The sequence below is a fragment of the Taudactylus pleione genome, unplaced genomic scaffold (genome assembly GCF_031769625.1).
Source record: "Taudactylus pleione unplaced genomic scaffold, aTauple2 ptg000216l, whole genome shotgun sequence".
In the NCBI taxonomy this organism is placed as follows: domain Eukaryota; kingdom Metazoa; phylum Chordata; class Amphibia; order Anura; family Myobatrachidae; genus Taudactylus; species Taudactylus pleione.
In genome coordinates, this window is record NW_028284618.1 from 10,993,052 (window position 1) to 11,014,397 (window position 21,346).

Consider the following 21,346-nt stretch of genomic DNA (forward strand, 5'->3'; position numbering starts at 1 on the left):
AATCACTCCCACTGACATCACTAGTGATGTCAGTGGGCCGGCTTCTGACGGTAGGCGTTCCCTTGGGAACGCCCCCGTCAGGGAGGCACGCCCACCAAAGGGGGCATGCTGTCAATCAACATCGACAGCACGCCCCCTTTGATCGGACACAACGAGCGAAGGAAAGTCCTTCGCTCGTCGCGTCTGGCGCATGCGCACGACGGAGCTCCCGCCGTCGTGCGCATGCGCAGTGCACAACATCGGCCCACTTGCGAGCGGACAGCCGCTTGCGAGTGGGTCTGAATCAGGCCCACTGTCGTTTATTAACACCCACTAGCACGGCCTCTCCCCTCCCCCCCAAAAAAACATAAATGCAGGTTAACGTTTAAAAAAATTTATTTTGTGTGGATCATACTTTTTAATGTATTTTACATGGATCTGGCTGTTTCAATGTATTTTCTATGAATCCGGCTTTTTCAATATGTTTAGTATGGATCCTGCTTTTTCTTATATATGTAGAATCAATGTGGCTTTCCTTATACAGCATATTTAGAATTAGTATGGATTCTGTTTTTTTTGTGGGTGTGTGAGTTTTCTCCTCTATATTTCTGTATTTCAATTTACTATATAAGTATTAATATTATTACAGTATAATGATAGATAGATAGATAGATAGATAGATAGATAGATAGATAGATAGATAGATAGATAGATAGATAGATAGATAGATAGATAGATAGATAGTAGCCACCAGTTCAAATCCCGACAGTTGCAGCCCAAACATGCAGAATCCCGACGGCGGCTATACTGACCCTTCCCCTCTCCCCATAACCCTCCCTTAGTGGTGCCTAACCCTAACCCCCACCTGGTGGTGCCTATCTCCCCCATCCTGCACCCTAAACCTAACCCTCCCAGGGGGGTGCCTGACTCTAACCTCCCCCCGGGGATGCCTAACCCCTCCATCCCACAGCCTAATCCTAACCCCCTCCCGGTGGTGCCTATCCCCCCCATCCCGCACCCTAAACCTAACCCTCCCGGGGGGTGCCTAACCCTGGGATGCAATCGGGAATCAACCGGGAAGCCGGCTGACATTATACCGACAACCGTCTTCCCGACCGTCATATCCTGGCGAGGGTGAAATGACCGCGACAAGCAGCCGCGAGCAGTCTCACACAGCAGCCCAGCACAAACTGTGTGCTGAGCTGCTGTGAGGGAGGGGGGGCGACGTCGGGCCCCTCTCGCAAGACCTGGCCCGGTTAAAATGTACCCGCCTCCCCCCCTTCTTGGCGCCCATGGGGAGGTTAGGGTTAGGCACCCCTATGGAAGGGTTAGGGGGGTAGGTTAGGTTAGTTAATACTTACCTAGGGACGATCGGGATTTCCAGCGCTGTCGGGCTGCCACTTCCGGGATCTGTTCCGCTATCGGCCTGACGCTGCGGTATTCGAACTGCCAGCCATGCGGCCGACGGTATTACATACCAATTCCCCTAACCCTAAGTCCCCCCGGGAGTGCCTAAAACGAACCCTCCCCCCATAGCTAAGACTACCTGGCTCCGCTGTCTTATGATCGGGATGCAGGCTGTCAGGATTCCAATGCCGGTATGCTCATCCCTAAGGGGGTAGCGGCATTGGCATTTTGCCCGGTGGCCGGATTCCGGCGTCAGTATATCGATGGCCGGAATTCCATCCACCGGCAATATAACTACATCCCATAGATAGATATCTGCAAATATATTATATCAGGCTTACATATTGGTTGGCTGATAACCAGGCGTGGGATACAGTCAAGATCCCCACAAAAGGGGATGTCGATGCTTAGAATACCAGCGCTGGAATCCCGACACCTGTCAGAATCCCGGCGCCGGCATTCCGAAGGTAAGTAGCGGGGTTAGGGGGAGGGTTAGCATTAGGGGTTAGAGTTAGGCACTACGGGGGAGGTTAGGTTTAGGGTGTGGTGAAGGGGAGGTTGATTTAGGCATTAGGTGGGGAGGTTAGGTTTAGGGACCGGGGAGGGAGGGTTAAGGTTAAGGGTATGAAGAGGGGGAGGGTTAGGATACTGACCGACAGGTGTCGGTATCCAAACTGTCGGGATGCAGCCATCAGGATTTTGACCGCTGGAATCCGAGTGCCGGCATCCCATACAAAACCCCCAGGGGCATCAGAACGGTTTTATGTTGGGGGTGCAAGATATAATTTAATTTTGGCACCCCCCAGGTTTCCAACTTACCTGTTGCTGGGTGAAGGTAGAGGCGGTACCACAGGGGAGGAGGAAGCTGCCACCACGGAAGAAGAGGAGGGTGAGACCACCAGGGTGGGTTAGGTGGCGCCACTGTGGAGCAGGAGGCAGGGCTGCAATAGGCTGCACAGCTTCTGCACTGCATGGAAGTGTAATGTGCATTTTTTTAGCTTAAAGGACCGCACATTACACCTCCTTTACTCCATGCTATGCAGGGGCTGTGCAGCCTATTGCTATAATGCACAGCCCCTGACGGTCTGTGACCCCCACTCCACTGGCACCTCTCACATGTCAGACTGGCGTTTCTGAAATGTGTTTTTTCGGGGGACGAGGTGCCCCCCCTTCCCCTTCCGACATCTATGCTAACTAATGGGCAAAACTATTAATACTAGTCCAATCACACAATTACTGTATGCTCTTTATACGAACACATTTATACATATGTGTGTTATTGACTCATGTGTTTAAGAGAGACTAGGGGGTCATACTTACCATCTTTCCCTCAGTGGGCCTGATTCAGCAAGGAAAGCAGTTGCTTATACGCACGCAATCGGCCGATTGTTGCGTTCTGTGCATGCATGTGCATCGTAGTGCCCGTGTGTGAACTAGCCACTGCGATCGGGACTGCGATCACAGAGGATACGCAGTCCCATGGCACAGTGATTGACTGGTGCCGTTTGTCGGTGGTGACGGGGGGACTGGTCGGCCCAAGGAAGGCGTGCAGGTGGGTTTCAATGGCGTTGCAGGTGCGTGCATATATTAGCCACTGCGATACCATACGCTGCCAGAAGCCTCATAGCGTGCGCTGAAGCAAGCAATTCCCCAGTAAGGTCAGGGCTTGTGCAAGTATGTGCATGGGTCCGATGGTACTCGATTGTACCGATGGTACACTATTCTGCTAAGTATTACAACAAATGAGTGTATGGTAAAGTGGGCGTCTTTATGTAGTGCTGAGTTTGTATTGCGATAGCAGTGAAATTCCTTGCTATCGCAGTTGAACTGCGTACGTGCGTAAGCAGTGTTGCGATCCGTAGTGAATGAGGCCCATTGTCAGGGAGACTCCCTGAAATAGCAGCAATCTCCCTGTCTCCCTGAAGAGTCTAACAATCTCCCTGATTGCATGTTACCCCCATTATGTAGCTGTTATATTAAAAAAAAAATTAAATGGGATCATTAGTATAATTTCCCTGCATTGGGTATAAGGCACAATGATCCCTGTGGCTACATGTATTTTCTGAAAAGTATCAGTGTGTTTTCAATTCATCAACAAATAGATCTTACTGACTGCTTTGTGTCTCATTTACATTTGAAAGTAAATCAGTTTCATTGCACTCCTCTCAGATGTAGCAGTACACACCCACTTTACCGCCACGCTCATACTGTAGGTGCTGCCCTCACAATCTACCTGAAATGCTTTTCAAAAAGTAGGCAAGTATGGGGTAAATTTACTGAAGATAGTTTAGTATCCCGCACGCCCGGCTGAAAAGAGGGTGGGTACTAGATAAAAAGGCGTGGCTTCACTGGGGATCCTGATAATATTACTCTGAGGGCAGCCCAGCATCACCAGAGATGCTGGGCTGCACCCGGAGACTGGGCAGTGTGCACTGTCGGCTTCTCTTCTATGACAGGAGCCAGGTGCTGCAGGAGAATGTCACACTGCAGCACCCGGCCCCTGTCACTGCATTTTGATGTCACCCCCTCCGAGGGCGGCCCGCTCCTCCCTCATGATGCCACTGAGTTTTCATAAACATTTAACTAGTGATTACAAAGTAAGCTCAGAGACATGGAAAGATCTGCTCTATTATCTCACTTTTGTTTACAGGTAATTCAAATCAACAGAATGCCAAATGCACAGAAGTGATAACTATTCTATTTATGCTTTCTTATCTAATTACCTAAAAAAACACACAAACTCTTCTAAAAATGTAAACAATTAATACACACACTGATACCGTACACTTGCAAGAATATATGTGGTTAAATGCATAACTCATTTTTCTTGATGTTTTATAACCCTCCTGTCTGGGTCTGTCCCTCTGTACTGTTACTACAACTTCTACTGCTTTATCAGCAGACTGACACATCATATTTAAGCTGGGTACACATTGGAGTGATCTCAGGCCGATTTGCCATTTTGGAACTACAAATCGCCAACAGCATTCAGTGTGTACCGGCAATTGCGCACCTACTCTCTGCCAGAGCCGTAACTAGACTTTTTGGTGCCCTGGGTCAGAAAGAGCATTGATAAGATGCAGTGGCTGCTCCAGAGGTGGGTGTGCAAGCGCAGTCCAAAATTCAGATAGGGGAGCCACACCAACTGCCACCCCAAACGCTGCCAAACATCACTGGCGGTCTGTGTGGCTCCCCTATTTGAATTTTGGACTGCGCTGCACACCCGCCTCTGGAGCCGCCACTGATAAGATGTACAGCCAAAAAAGGGGTGTGGCCTCATGAGGCAGGGTCATGACAAATATGGTTTGTCCCATATGATGATGAAGAGGTACTAATTCCTTTTGTGCTTCTGTTATCCAGGTGTCACTGCCAAATACAGTGTGAATCCAATGGATGCAGTGATGATACACAATAAGTATGCAGAGGTGATGTTAAATAAAGGAGGATCTGACTGCTTTGGGAGGAAGCCAGGGAGGACATAGAGGAGGCCAAGAGATGTAGGGATAAAAGAAGAGTAATCTACAAGTGAGAATGATTAAACAAAAAATTGACAGGCGCCACCAAACAGTTCCCCCTGTCATGCTGTGTCCTGTACCGTGGCACATGTTGCACCACCATAGTTATGACCCTGCTCTCTGTTCTCCAGTAACGTCTCTAACAAAACAGAGTACACCCAGTTTCATAGGGAGCTGGAGAAATCTGAGGAGGCGCCTTATGCAAAGCAAAAGATCAACCTACGACCCCTGATTGGGTTTTCACTATTCTATATAGAATTGGTCGAGGAAGGTTCAGGTGTAAGAACCATTCATCTGTGACAAAAGGGAGCTGAGCAGTGACGATTTAGTAAAGCAAAGTCACAGAAAAAAAGTCTTCCACCAAGCTTTTGTATAGGAGCTGGCCAGGGTGCTGAAATAGCAAGAGACAATGAGAGCTAATCAGAGATAGCAATGTGCCCTGTTGCTTACCAGCAGCCTAGAGAGGGGAGGGAATCAGGGACTGAGCAGGGTCATGTCTGAGGCAGACAGGGGGTGAGAGACTCCAAAGAATCCATGAAGAAGCCCTGATGAAGACACAGTAGCCAGGAAGGAGCCAGGACACCATCAAATAATTTCCAATGAAATGGTAAAAATACTACTATCAGAATAAAAACATCAATGGTTAATAACCATCGGTTTCTGATGTCCATCCCTACGCTGAACCTGCAGGTGGACTCCAGACACCACTGTGAAGTGCTGCCTCTCCAGCATGATGTTCCCGCTCAGCCACATACTCAGAGAACAGGAGGCACCTCCCATAGAAGTCAGCGCTGTTCTCGGACAGGGGCACCACAATGAGGAAGCTGAACAGGAAGTCCAGGAAATGCAGGGTACATTGTGCAAAGAGGACATTGCTCATCGCTATGTTCGACAGCTGGGAAGGGGTGCTCATGGAGGCTGCGGAAATATGCATAGGTGCCCCAGCACAGGTGCCCCAGCAATGGTGCCATGCTGCTGATAATGCTTACGGTAGCTGCAATACAAATCTCTCATCCATGATCCACCTGTCCTTTCCAGCACTTCCCAGTGGCCGGGCCCCAACCAGCTGCAGGGGGTGCAGTCAGGAAGCCGACGGTCGAAATGCCGACCGCCGGCTTCCCGACTGTCTAATCCCGGCAGGGGTCTAATGACAGGCGTTGTGGGGATTGTAGTGACATTGGTGAGATGCAGGGGGAAGGAGTGAGAAGCAGGGCGCTGTGGTGGTGTGTTGGGGAGATGCAGGGGACATGTGGCGGCATGGTGTAGGTTGTTATGAGATGAAGGGTGCTTTGGCGAGATTACAATGCTCCCAATGTGAAGATGGGACGGGTCGCTAGTAAGGATAATAAGGAAAGATGAGTTCTTCTATGATGTTATTTACATATTTCTACATATTTCTTTAAATAATTATTAATTTACACAGCTCCTTTACACCATAAAAGAGTTATTCAGCGATTGAAAAACTACACTGAAATGAAATTTTAAAAATAAATAAAAATGTTTTTTTTTTTCCCCAGAATATGTGAAAGTCAAGTTGTAATCTATAATTCAGGGATTTGAAGAACACCGTGAACTAAAAGAGAATGTGAATCCTAAATGAAGCTGCACTCTATGCTCATGGGAAATGGGAACTGTATTAAGAATAACTTGAAAGGAAAAGGTGAGATCTCTCAGTCCAGGGCAGTAAGAGTCCAATTATCCTGCAGAGTAATTGAGTTAAAGGATCACTGAACCTAACATGTAACTTGCTGCATATAAAAGAGATACTAATAAACTTCACAAATATAGAAGTAAAAAAGTTTCAGGAGTTTATCAGAGCTGCAGATATTTAATAGAAAGTTGTGATTATGGCAGAAGGTTTCCTGATGATAACCGTACTGAAGGACACAACAGCCAGACTCTCTTGTATGTATTAAAACTATTTTCACCGTTTACGGAGGATAACCACAAATAGCAAGTATTCTCAGAGGGTAAGAAGATTGGACCGCAGCAGAAATAGAATCTATGTGTTGTGGTCTCCCAATTTTCATTTGCAAAGGCAGCCCCCATCAGGTCTGGATAAATGTGGGGGGTGACAGGGGTGTTTGCCCTGGAGCCTCCACAAACAGAGGGGCCCCCACATAGGGTCAGTGTGACCCGGCAGGGAAAAAGTGTCCAACGCCACCTGTTCCAAGATTGGGGCTCAGCTGCCACGGCTCTTTGTTTCTGATACTGATCACTGATGTGGGGTCTCTGATGTGAGGTTACTGATGTGGGGTTCTACGCTGTATGCAGCAGTGCTGACTGCAGAAAACAGAGTCGGAATCATGGGACTCAAGGTGAGTAATCAGGTGGTAGGGAGGGAGGGGTGGATATCATATGCTCTATTTGGTTTGGTGGGGTGGGTAGGCTCCTTGTGACTTGGAGCGGGCCCCACAACTTAGTTGCCCCAAGGCCCCCACAAGCCTTAATCCGGCCCTGGCCCCAAAGAGGGAACTCAATTATGAAATGTACCCAGCTACGATTATCATAGCTTGGCCCCGATGGCCAACGCCATATTTTGATGATGTTAGTCATTGTAGCCTATGATCTACATTTCTCCAATATCTTCCAAAATGTCATGGCAATGAGTGTCATTAAGCCCATACCCACTTACCTAGGGAGATGGCCAGGATACAGGAGCATGGCCTATATAGGAGAACTCTCAAAAATTCAGGAGTCTTCCAGACATTCCGGGAGCGTAGGTGAGGGGGGGATCGGGTATGGTTTACAAAGGCATGGGCTTGTTGGAGGGGCCCGAGTTAGATGCTAAGGGGGAACGCAGTGCTGTGGCCCGGGTCAGTTGCTGAGCAGTGTTATTGAAGAGGACAAATGTCCTCCTTTGCAGCATAATTTTTTGAAGACGCTTCCAGATTTGGCAATAAAATGTCTCTAGCTCTGTCAAGTTATAATAAAAGTTTTTAGTTATACTTCCAAATGTTATTTGCACATTTTCTATTTATTATTATTATCACTATTATTAATAATAATAAACTTCATTTATAGGGCGCCACATGTGGACTGCAGTGCCATACAGGGGGCAAGCAACACAACAGTACTCGGTGACACAGTGCAATACAGTATACAGGGTCTGATTCCGAGATTTACGCTAATGCAATCGCAGCGGCAATCTCTCATGGATCGCAGTTGCTAAAAAATGCTAATGACGTCTTAGTTGAGCATAGGGGCACCCGCTGCTGCCTTCTCATATCCGTCCAATGATGTACAGTACAACAGCATAAACATCAGTAATACTGACGCAGATCAGGGCAGCCAAAGTAAGTCAAGTCTGACCTGCCTCTAACACTGCGGCTCTCACCCGCAGAGAGCTCTCAGGCTGCAATGGCTAATTTATGCGTGGCCATGAAACAGAGTATTGTCTATCCAGCACCACCACCCAACGGAGTATTCCGTTTGTCTAACCAGCACCACCATCCAACGGTATCAACCTCATACTCTGAATACCTGTCACTCACTTTGCACGTGAGTGCAATACAATTGCTGCACATGCACAGTGTGGCATTCGCACTTGTGCAATGGCAATCACTCGTTCTATCTGCGTACATATTGGCTTCATATAAATCTCAGAATTAGGCCCACAATTAACAAATCTCACTACAACTCGGCTATTTGATGCAGGTAGGGCAGGAGAAATGTTCATCGTGGCAAAGAGGTAAGGAGATAAGGGATCTGAAGAAGGATTTCTTAGCAAGAAAGAGGGCAGGATTGTGGGATTAGAGGATGAACTTAAAGTGGAAGAAGTCCGCCCAGGAGTTGGAATTTCTCCAGTGGTGTTTGGCAGTGTGGGAGCATATTTTGAGGAACCTGGTAAGTTTGGAGTGCCAGGGTTGGGGTTGAGAGGAGCAAAATGGGACCGAGGAAGTAGGGGCAGTGGAGGAGAACGTGAGGTTGAATAGGAAGGCCATCTGGTTGGGGCAGGATGGATAGGGGTGGAGGAGAGTATCGAGCAAGGTGGGCAGAGTGGCGGGGTCAAGATCATCTAGATTGTGTCTGGTGACTGTTGATTTAGGCTTGGAGAGCGATGCAGGAGGTGGGGAGTGAGAGGAGAGGTGGTCAGAAGGTAGAGTTGGAGAAGTCAGAGAGAACACACAGGTCGGAGAAGATGAGGCCAAGAGTGGCTGAGGTAGTGTGTGGGGAAGGAAATCCATTGCGAGAGGCCAAAAGAGGAAGAGAGGCTGCAGGGTTCACTGGAGTCAGGGCCAGATAATGGGGCAGTTGGAGCTCCAGGCCTCCAAATGAAAGTAGGCCCATCATCATGACAGCATGATGTTGACTGATCTGCTGTCCGCCCAGTCAGCCCTAAATAATAAGTTGTAAAACTGTATTTCTATTTACCTCACAAAATGAAGCATTTATTTCTTTTACATATTTAGGGAGATTTTGGGGCAGAAAATATAGAGGGTGTAGATGCCCATGTGGTTCTGGCCACACCTACAGAGCAAATGGTCACACCTCCTATGCTTCTCATAAAAGGTCCTTAACCATTTTTCGCTCCAGGCCCATGTGGCCTTCAATCCAGCCCTAACTGGAGTTGTCAGTGGGAATGGTCAAGAAGCCTAGGATGATGGTAGGGAAGTCAGAGGATAGGTAGTGGGGAAGCCAGGTGGCAAAGTTATCAAGGAATTTGGAAGTGGAGCCAGGGGAATGGTAGATGACTGAGAAATGGCGATAGATGGGGTAGAAGAGACACATAGGGGCATATTCAGTTGGGCGCGAGGTTTAGCGAGGTAAAATACCTTGCGCCCCTCACCCCCAATTTTGGAATAACGCAGGTATGCACGCTCCCGATACCCGCGGTATATACATTTTTAAAAAAGTGGTCATGGGATTTTCAGCTCTGAAAACTCTGCGCCACGTAAAAAAAAAAAAAAATTCTGCACTTACCTGCCCAGGGGTCTCCGCTTTTCCTGATGGCTTCCCCTCTATCTTCTCACTGGAGAGCTGGGAGTCATGGGGGCTGCTGGGAGGCTCCAGGGCTGGTGGGAGGGGCAAGGCCTGCTGGAAGATGTAGTTCTCCAAGCGCCCATTCTGGGGTGGCCACACAGACACTGGGGTGCCCACACAAACCAGGGGTCACACACACACTCATACACACTTACAAACAGTAATAAACACTCACATACACTGACATACTCACCCTGCTGCAGAAGACCCGGCTTCCGACGCTGGATGAAGGAGACAATGCTTCGGAAGGTAAGTAATTAAGGACTAATTGAGCTAATTGGTAACTTCCAATTGCTTCATTAGTCCTCAGGGGGGTACCGCCAGGGTGCCAGGGGAAGTCCTGGTGATTTTTGCAAAAATTACTGATTTTAGGAAAAAAACACACTTGCTCTGGAGGTGCGTGAAAAAAAAGCTCCCGGCGTGTTAAAAAAGGGAACAAAAGGAACCTATTTCAATAGCAAAAAACCTGCACCTGCAAGAAAAACCTCACACCCAATTGATTATGCCCCATAGAGTGATCTTTGGAGGAGAAGGAAAAAGAGGACTCGAGGGAATGATACAAAAGGTACACTTGGGACAAAGCAGGATGCCCACTCTGTCGGCCGGGCGGTCTGATGGAGTGGATGGAGAGGCCCCATAGTACAGGGCAAGAGGTATCAGTGGAGGAAATCCAGGTTTCAGTGATAGCAAGAAGATTGAGGGAGTTGGAGATGAAGAGGACAAGGATAGAGGGCAGCTTATTGCGGATGGATCTAGAATCTCATAGTGCACAGGAGAAGGGGAGAGAGGGAAGAGGGGAGATATGGATGAGGTTGGCTGGGGTGAGAGGGTGTCTCTCTGGGAGAGACATAGGGACGTATTCAATATACAGGAAAAAAAGGCGAAATTTTCGCTAAAAAAACATCAGAATCGTCCAAAAAGGCCAAAATGGAAAAAAAAAAATTGAGAAAAGTTTTCTCCATCCTTGACAAGGAGAAAAAAATATGCAAAATCTCTATTTTTAGCTACACATATGGGGATTTCTTTCAGAACACTTTGGACACCTCCCTAATGATAAATTGTCCCAAACATTTTTCGTAAGTTGCGTACTTTGGCGGAAAATTTTGGGTTTAAAAAAAAAAAAAAAGTTAAAAATGGTTTTAACGTATTGGGTGTGATTTTTCGGGGGGCGGTATGGATGTGTCAAGTGTTTTAAACATTGCACGAGGTCGCAGCAGGCGGTTTTTTAACGGTTTTTAAAATTGCATTTTTACGACACGAAAATATACTTGCACCTATTTAATGTACCCTCCAATTTACGTGGAACCGAAATTTCCTGGGAAAAAATAGCTTTCTATCATTTTCAATGATTTTTTTTTTTTTTCGTTTTTCGCCAAAGTACGCAACTTACGAAAAAAAATTGGGATAATTTATAATTAAAAGGGGTGTCCAAAGGGTTCTGAAAGAAATCCCCACATTTTTAGCCAAAAATAGGGATTTTTTAATTTTTTTCTCCTGGCCTGGGATGGAGAAAACTTTTCTCCAATTTTTCTTCACCATTTTCATCTGTTTTCCGTTTTCCACGTCTTTTTTTACGAAAAACAGGCATTTTCGCTGCTAATTGAATACGGTCCATAGTGCCAGGAGCGTGGAGACATGGTGACCGACTACTGGAGTAGAGAGTAGAAGGATATAAAGAGGGGCAGTACAAGGGTAGTAGCGGGGGAACTGGAGGGGGTAGGATGTGCAGAGGGCCTGATTCAGAGCCGGACGCTCTTTCAGAGCGCTCGCTCTGAATCAGTGCCCGCCTATTGTATTTTTAGAGCGGCCTCCTGGCCGCTCGTATAGCTGTGGGTAACCACCCACAGCTATAGCGAGCGGCCAGGAAGATGGTCACGATGGTCAAGACCATCGCGACCATCGGGCTTGCGACGAGACCCTTGTGGTAGGGTCTTGTTGCCGCAAGCCCTGGAGTGCTTTTGGCTCTATCAGAGCCGAAGGCACTCCCACTGACATCACTTGTGATGTCAGCGGGGCCGGCCCCAGATGGTAGGCATTCCCATGGGAACGCCTCCGTCTGGCCAGCCATGCCCCCGGCACGCCCACCAAAGGGGGCGTGCTGTCACTCAACATCGACAGCACGCCCCCTTTGTAGTAGGGATGAGCGGGTTCGGTTCCCTGAGAACCGAACCCACCCGAACTTCGGGGATCCGGGGCGATCCGAGCCCAAGCTCGGATCTCCCTGTCTGCCCCGGATCCCTCTCCCGAGGCAAAACCTCGAGATCTGCTGTCGGATCTCGAGGTTTTGCCTCGAGCGGCCATTTAAAAAAAAATGCCTTTGCCTTTAATGGGCAAAGTGCTGATTGGCTGACAGAGCCGTCTGTCACGGCTCTCAGCCAATCAGCATTATGGTGCTCATTTGCATGTAGCACGGACTCGTGAGATCCGTGCTACATGCATCTGTGTGATTGACAGTGACACAGAGCACAGATGGGTCAGTGAGACCCGTCTGTGCTGCTGTGTATTTCAATGACACAGATGCACGCACGGACCAGGAGATCCGTGCTACTTGCATCTGTGTCATTGACACAGAGCACTAACGGGTCCGTGAGACCCGTCTGTGCTGCTGTGGTAAATAAAAAAAAAAAAACCTGTGTAAAAAGAGAAAAAAATGGCGTGCCCCCCCCCCCAAAAAAGAGCAACCAGCCCCGGGCATTAGTGACCCAGTGCTGGGTGTGCTTAAATACAGGGGACAAACGACATAGGGGTCCCCTGTACTTAAACACAACCAGCACCGGGCTAGTCAGAACCAGAGCTGGTTGCCAAAATACGGGGGACAAACGACGTAGGGGTCCCCCGTATTCTGCGCAACCAGCTCTGGGCTCTGATCCGGTCCTGGTTCTGGAAATACAGGGGAAAAAAATGAGTAGGGTTCCCCTGTATGTTCCAGAACCAGCACTGGACTTTTTCTAGCGGGGGGCTGATGCCACAGCCAGGGGAGCCCTTTCACCGGGCCCCCCAGCCGCAGCATCAGCCCTGACCGCTAGTCAGCCCAGGCCGGGGATCCCTGGAGAGCTGGGGACCCCCCCAATAAAGGGGTCACCCTCTCCAGGGCACCCCAGGCCCAGGCTGATAGCCCGGGGCTATCCCCGCCACCCCTGGTGGCGGTGGGTGGCGGGTTGATTGTGTGGTGTGGTGTAAATAAAGAATATCAAACATTGTCTTTACAAGTAGAACTGCAAGTCCCAGCAAGCCTGCCCCGCATGCTGGTACTTGGAGAACCACAAGTACCAGCATGCAGGGCATTAAGGGCCCACTAGTACCTGTAGTTCACCTGTAAAAAAATGTTTAAAAAAAACACAGGACACACACACCGTGACAGTATAAGTTTATTAAACATACATACACACACACACACACACACACACATGTACACATACTCACCTATGTAACCCTGTAGCATCGGTCCACTTGTCCGGTAAAGTATCCATAGGGGACCTGTGAAAAAAAACATACTCACCATCTCCTATGCGAGGTTCTGTCCTCTTCGTTCCAAAGTAGGCATCCCCGGACTTGGCAAAAAAAAAAAAACGAAAACGCGATCCACGAACTTAGTACCGTTCTATAGAACGGTACTTCCCGAATGAGAGCTTAGCGGCGGGGTATCACCATGGAAACCCCGCTGCTAAGCGTTCATTGGCTGAGAGAGGCCATCTCCCGTCTCTCAGCCAATGAACGGCTCCCTCCATTGTAGTCAATGCTGGGAGCCGCAAGGTTATTAAAGTTTACCCTGCGGTTCCCACCATTGACTACAATGGAGGGAGCCGTTCATTGGCTGAGAGACGGGAGATGACCTCTCTCAGCCAATGAACGCTTAGCAGCGGGGTTTCCATGGTGATACCCCGCCGCTAAGCTCTCATTCGGGAAGTACCGTTCTATAGAACGGTACTAAGTTCGTGGATCGCGTTTTCGTTTTTTTTTTTTGCCAAGTCCGGGGATGCCTACTTTGGAACGAAGAGGACAGAACCTCGCATAGGAGATGGTGAGTATGTTTTTTTTCACAGGTCCCCTAGGGATACTTTACCGGACAAGTGGACCGATGCTACAGGTTACATAGGTGAGTATGTGTACATGTGTGTGTGTGTATGTATGTTTAATAAACTTATACTGTCACGGTGTGTGTGTCCTGTGTTTTTTTAAACATTTTTTTTACAGGTGAACTACAGGTACTAGTGGGCCCTTAATGCCCTGCATGCTGGTACTTGTGGTTCTCCAAGTACCAGCATGCGGGGCAGGCTAGCTGGGACTTGCAGTTCTACTTGTAAAGACAATGTTTGATATTCTTTATTTACACCACACCACACAATCAACCCGCCACCCACCGCCACCAGGGGTGGCGGGGATAGCCCCGGGCTATCAGCCTGGGCCTGGGGTGCCCTGGAGAGGGTGACCCCTTTATTGGGGGGGTCCCCAGCTCTCCAGGGATCCCCGGCCTGGGCTGACTAGCGGTCAGGGTTGATGCTGCGGCTGGGGGGCCCGGTGAAAGGGCTCCCCTGGCTGTGGCATCAGCCCCCCGCTAGAAAAAGTCCAGTGCTGGTTCTGGAACATACAGGGGAACCCTACTCATTTTTTGTCCCCTATATTTCCAGAACCAGGACCGGATCAGAGCCCAGAGCTGGTTGCGCAGAATACAGGGGACCCCTACGTCGTTTGTCCCCCGTATTTTGGCAACCAGCGCTGGTTCTGACTAGCCCGGTGCTGGTTGTGCTTAAGTACAGGGGACCCCTACGTCGTTTGTCCCCTGTATTTAAGCACACCCAGCACTGGGTTACTAATGCCCGGGGCTGGTTGCTCTTTTTTGGGGGGGTGCACGCCATTTTTTTCTTTTTTTACACAGGTTTTTTTTTTTTTTTTTTACCACAGCAGCACAGACGGGTCTCACGGACCTGTCATTGCTCTGTGCCAATCACACAGATGCATGTAGCACGGATCTCCCGGGTTCGTGCTACATGCAAATGGGCACCATAACGCTGATTGGCTTCCTGTCTGCCACTGCAGTGCCACTCCTAGATGGGCCACGTGTTTGTGCCGCCCCCTTGTGTCGCTTAGCATAGTCATCCAGCTTCCTCGGTACAACCTTTTGGCCTAAAAACAATATTGTGAGGTGTGAGGTGTTCAGAATAGAGTGGAAATGAGTGGAAATTAATGTTATTGGGGTTATTAATAGCGTAGGAACAAAAAAAGGCCCATTTATGTGATTTTAGCGTTTTTTTTTTATTTTTTAAGAAAAAATCCAGATCCAAAACACAAAACCCAGAACCCAAAACACGGAAGGGTGGTTTTGGCAAAACCAATCCAGATCCAAAACACGAAGAAAGATCCAGATCCAAAACCAAAACACAAAACACGAAAAGTGTCCGGTGCACACCCCTACTTTGTAGCGAGACCCGGAGCGACAGTTTGCCCGTCACTATCCGTATGCGCACGACGGAGCCACCTCTCATCGACCCACTTGCGAGCGCTCAGCACTCGCGAGCGGGTCTGAATCAGGCCCAGAGTGTGTTCACAATCGGTACTACAGCAGGCAAAAGGTGATTGTAAAAGAACAAAATGCAGTAAATACAATAGGTAATGTGCTGTAAATACAGTAGGTACAGGGGCAATAAGTACAATATAAAGTAATGTGGCCCATATACCTAGCCTGTGGGACAATTCCTTGTTCTGTCTATACCAGGGTTGGCAGATGAAAGAAATCTAACATGTTGGACAATCCTACAGTAATTCCCCAAGTCCTACTCGATAATTGTCAAAATCGGTGTGTAAGGGATTTTTAACTTGATGAATTTCCCTGGTTCCCTGACGGATCACTGATCATTGATGTTTGCCGATCGGCATTTTAGATCGCCGATCGGCGTATCGGATCAGCGTCGGCAGAATGTGGAATCGGGCTGTAGATGAGTCATATTTTAAACCCAGTACTCCTCGACGGATTAGAAGGACACAAAGTACTGTACAGCACATAAGAATCAGAAATGAATGTTGCATTGTAAAAGATCTCACTGTTATAACAGCAATGTAACCAGGTCAGAGCAAAATAACACCAGCTGCCAGAGCAAATCACTAACCTAACACAGATAGAAGCCCACATTCTGTAGAACTGGCCAGGGTTCTAATTTACTGGTTAACAACAATTAGATAATGCCCCTTCTAGGGATATGTGACAACACAAAGTGGTGACGGGGGGGTGGTCGGGCAAACGCAGGCATGCCTGTGCGTTGGGATGCCATTTTAGGGGGCGTCCATAATTAAGCCAGTGATGACACTCTGTGCACACAGGAATTTGCCAAGATCCTGAGCGAGGTCTGGTCAACCACTATTATGCAAATGTGGCCGATGATTCTCGATGTTACCGATGTTTGCGCTATCTTGCATACTGATCAGGCTGTGAGAAAAGGGAGATGGGTGGTTTAAAATGGGGCTAGGCATCTTGTGCCGCTGCATTGATTAGCATATCCTCGTAGCAGCTGGATGGGTGCGTCTGCTAGCATGCGTTCCTTGCTGAATCAGGCCCTGCGTCACCTCTTCCATAGTAAGCCATGCCCTGTACACGGGTTGAGTATGAAATCTCGGCTGTTGGGATGGCGCTGGTCAGAATACCGACAGCGGCACCCCGACAGCCAGAATCCCAACACCCATACCTAACACCCTCCCCACACCCTATACCTAACACCCACTCCCCAGTGCCTAAACCTAACCTCCCCCTCCCCGCACCCTATACCTAACACCCCCTCCCTGGTGCCTAAACCTAACCTCCCCCTAGTGCCTAAACCTAACCTCCCCCTCCCTGCACTCTAAACCTAACACCCCCTCCCCGGTGCCTAACCCTAACCCTGCACCCTAACCTCCCCCTCCCCGCACCCTATACCTAACACACCCTCCCTGGTGCCTAAACCTAACCTCCCCCCTAGTGCCTAAACCTAACCTCCCCCTCCCTGCACTCTAAACCTAACAGCCCCTCCCTGATGCCTAACCCTAACCCTGCACCCTAACCTCCCCCTAAAACCCCGATACTTACCTTCGGGATGCCGGCGGTCGTGATTTCGGTGCCGACTACATCCCCCTTACACCATGGTGCAGGGAGAGTAGAAAATAAAAAAGTTAGCACTCCCAAATATATATATATATAGGTTCTCTACTGATCCCATACTGAACTTCATGTATATTTAAAATTCCTGCTTGTAAGTTGTTTTCTAAAATATAAAAAATGTTAGTTCGGGAGCTAATCCTGGCAGCAACCCCATAACAAGGCAGCAGTGTGCCCTGTGCTGCAGGCGTCTGCTGAACACATGCCATCATGAAGTTGCGCGAGGGGGTGGTTATTAGGTGCCGCCATCACTGGCACAGTCAGGGGCGTCTTAAGAGAGGAGGAGGCCCGTGAGCACTCCCTGTGCGGGGCCCCCTCCTCTCTTCCCGGTGGCCGGGCAGCCAACTGACGCGGCTGGCCAGCCACCGGAGCATTAGTAGACTCCGGGCATGCGCAGAACGCCGGGGAAAATGGCCGCGGCTGCCATTTTCCGGCATTCTGTGCATGCACAGTAAACTCTGGGCACTAGAGTGTGCCCGGAGTCTACTGCATATGCGCAGAACACCGGAAAAATGGACACGTCGGCCATTTTCCGGTGTTCTGAGCAGTGCTGACACCCGCCGCAGGACCACGGACAGGTAAGTTTAAAATAATATGGGTGCATTTATGCATTATAGAAACACCACTGAGGACAGTACTGCACTGCCCAGAGTGTCCCGATGATGCTCCGAGGCTGCAGGGTGCATGCCTACTGCAGCAGTGATACAGGCTGCAGGGTTCCCTATCAAGCACCCTACTAGCCAGATGCAGGGGCTGAGGGGCATTGATGTTGCTTCTCCCAGGTCACTGCGACTTGTGTGATGGCAACGCTTGCACACTCCTAGTTACGACACGTGCCTGGGAGAACAATGAGTGGAAAAAAACTGCTTTGATGGAACATGGGGCCTGATTCAGAGATGTACGGAAACCGATGGTTTATGCGCATCGCCAATGTACATCGATGGGTTACGTACATCATAATCGCCACTGGCGCATGTGCAATTTCTCTGTGACTATGATCGCAGTGCCCCTAAGCCCGTTTGTGGGTGGGGAAAAAGCAGCCTCGGCCAGCGTTCCCGAAAATTAGGGCCTGCCGGTTCGTTTTCTGGGAGTAGTGAGGCCAGTGTTTGTGCCTCCCGGCGCATATTTTTTGGCCCCAGCTATGGAGCTGAGACGGCCATTTTGAGTAGTCTTAAGCTCACTCAGATGGCTGATGTTGCTACCTATGGTTGCAATGGTGATCTGATATTGCATCTACGGACGCAGCGCTCGGATCTGCGATGCCCTCGGGGGGCATCTTTTATCCTCAGATGCCTCCTGTAGCATTAGAATGTTTTCGCATCACTGTAAATAGCGTCCATCTCTGAAACAGGACCGTTCATCAAATATCCTCATTTAGAATAAATAAAAATCCACTGACAGATTGGAGACAGTACCACTTTAACTTTAATAGTTCATGGACCTTGGGAAGAAAATAAATTACCTAAATGAAAAAAGTAAATCTGAGGACTCTTTGGCCCTGATTCAGAGCCGGACGCAAGTGGCCGTTCGTACGTTCGGCGTACGTACAGACATATGTTAATTCAAGCACTCGCTCGTAATTTCGAACGCATCTAAACATCCTCCCCAAACTCTACCGACCCCTCCTCTAACTAACGAGCGTGCCAAATAGCGAGCGTACATCCCCAATGTGGCTTGCAGGGAACGCACGCACAAGTACAACCCGGAAGTGGGCCTGTCAGATTCCGATTACCTGCTCCTTTATTCTGCCAACCTCCCTCAATCGTATCATGCCAATCAATATATCAATTATCTTAATTGCTCTTTTTTTTTTTTTTGGACAATGCAATAAACTTTACTCTTGTCCGTGTTTGTGTTTACCCGCAGAATACGTACGGCTTAAACATTCGCTTTTATTTGTCAAAATACATGTTTGAGCCAATTAAACATTTGTTTTATTTGTTTTTAACCACGCATATTTTCCTGGGTTCATTTCTTTATTTAAATTTGCTTACGCATGTCACTGCATCAAGCCTATCATAACTCTCAGTAGATTTGTGGCCCTGTCGAACACATGACTCATACACTAACCAATAGAATTGGTCCTGTTAATTACCCAAATACATTAGCCAATCAAATTTATTTTCGGGTCTTTATTAAAAATGATTTTTTAAAAATACACCATTGCCATCATGAGAGCCTCGGCATTCACCAGGCGCGAGCTGATGGTGTTAACCGAGGTCATGGACAGGCGGATCACCAGCCAGCCTCCCCCCATCACCAATAGGGAAAAGCGTTCCGCATATGCAACGGCGGACGCCCCGCTTGCTGGCATGCTTTCGCATGCAGATCGCGGAAAGTAAGTTTTGGTGACTGTGGTTTTCATTGTTATCTTTGTACTCATATGTGCATGTGCATGTTTTCATGTATGTCCTATTTAATCTTCGTACTCATATGTGCATGTGCATGTTTTCATGTATGTCCTATTTATTCTTTGTACTCATATCTGCATGTGCATGTTTTCATGTATGTCCTATTTATTCTTTGTACTCATATCTGCATGGCCATGTTTTCATGTATGTCCTATTTATTCTTTGTACTCATATCTGCATGGCCATGTTTTCATGTATGTCCTATTTATTCTTTGTACTCATATCTGCATGTGCATGTTTTCATGTATGTCCTATTTATTCTCTGTACTCATATCTGCATGGCCATGTTTTCATGTATGTCCTATTTATTCTTTGTACTCATATGTGCATGTGCATGTTTTCATGTATGTCCTATTTATTCTTAGTACTCATATGTGCATGTGCATGTTTTCATGTATGTCCTATTTATTCTTTGTACTCATATCTGCATGTGCATGTTTTCATGTATGTCCTATTTATTCTTAGTACTCATATGTGCATGTGCATGTTTTCATGTATGTCCTATTTATTCTTTACTCATATCTGCATGTGCATGTTTTCATGTATGTCCTATTTATTCTTTGTACTCATATCTGCATGGCCATGTTTTCATGTATGTCCTATTTATTCTTTGTACTCATATCTGCATGGCCATGTTTACATATTTGTGTTGTCAAAAATTAGTGTTTAACTAGGTCTGGTTTGAAAATAACCACAATTTGTTTCCCATCTTTTAGGGGCAGAGCGAAGACTACGGCGTCATCGCCGTCAAAGACGGCGCTCTCGGCCCCTCTCCCCAACCCCCAGCCAAACATCCACACCCCAAAATTCCCTTATTTCCCCCTCCTCCCCAGCCTGCACCGACCCTGTGGAAGATGTTTCGGGGCTCCTTCCCCTCCATCCCAATTCCCCCTCTCCTCCAACCACCCCTCTCGTAACTACCCCCTCCCCTGAATCCCAAATCACCCCTCCAACCTTGTTGGGGAATGTTTGCACCTCCGAGGAGGACGAGGGAGTTGCTTCTGTCCCAGGCGTTATTTTGAACAGTATTTTTTTTTTTTTTTTTACTTTTTTTTAAAAAACTGTTTGTATGTAATCCTGTGTCTGTGCCTTTTTTTGTGGGGTTTGTGAGAATTTGGTGTAGATTTCTGTTTGTCTTTACCTTTTACTGCTGATTTCCCCATACACATATCACACCTGTCAGAATCTGATGTTTTTTGTAGCAATTTTTGGGGTGTCCATTTTTGGGGCCTTGGTTTTTTGGGGGTAAATCTGCTTTTAGTCACAATATTGTCATTTTTGGTTAGCTTTGTTTGGCTTGTTTTTTAATGTGGTTTCATTAATTATGTATTAAGCCCCACACTTTTCTAACCCACAGAGGAACAGAGGCGTTTGGCGGACTTAGCCGGATGCGTTGAAAGGATGCGGGGCTACGTCATCGGACTGCTGGTCGTCCTTGACCATATGTCTGTCATCCTGCGTCCCTAATTTTTTTTGTTTCTTAAAAAATAGTTGTCTACATTAAAATTTTAATCTTAACGTTCTGTCTCATTCCTTGTCTCCAAATCTGAGATTGTTTACACTGACATAAGCAGACTCTTCCAGCAAGTATTTGCAATTTTTGTCACTAAGATTGTGTGTTGTATTTTTTAGGAAAACAGGCACAAGAAACACCTAACAGTAACAATCTGATTGGCCTTTTTTTGTGTTTGACAATTTATATATTACTACATTTTACAGGTTCCAATTTGGGGGACAACCTGCTTAGGCCGAGATTACAAAGCCAACTGATTGTACAGGATTCTTTTTGGTGTTGGTTTTGACCCAGAAAGCATCTTTAAATTTAGATCAAATTGCGTCATTACAGGATTAACCCTTATTAAATTTTAACGTGGTTGAACCTGGTTACACTTGCTTGTAATGGGCAATAAAATGACCAAAATTACACT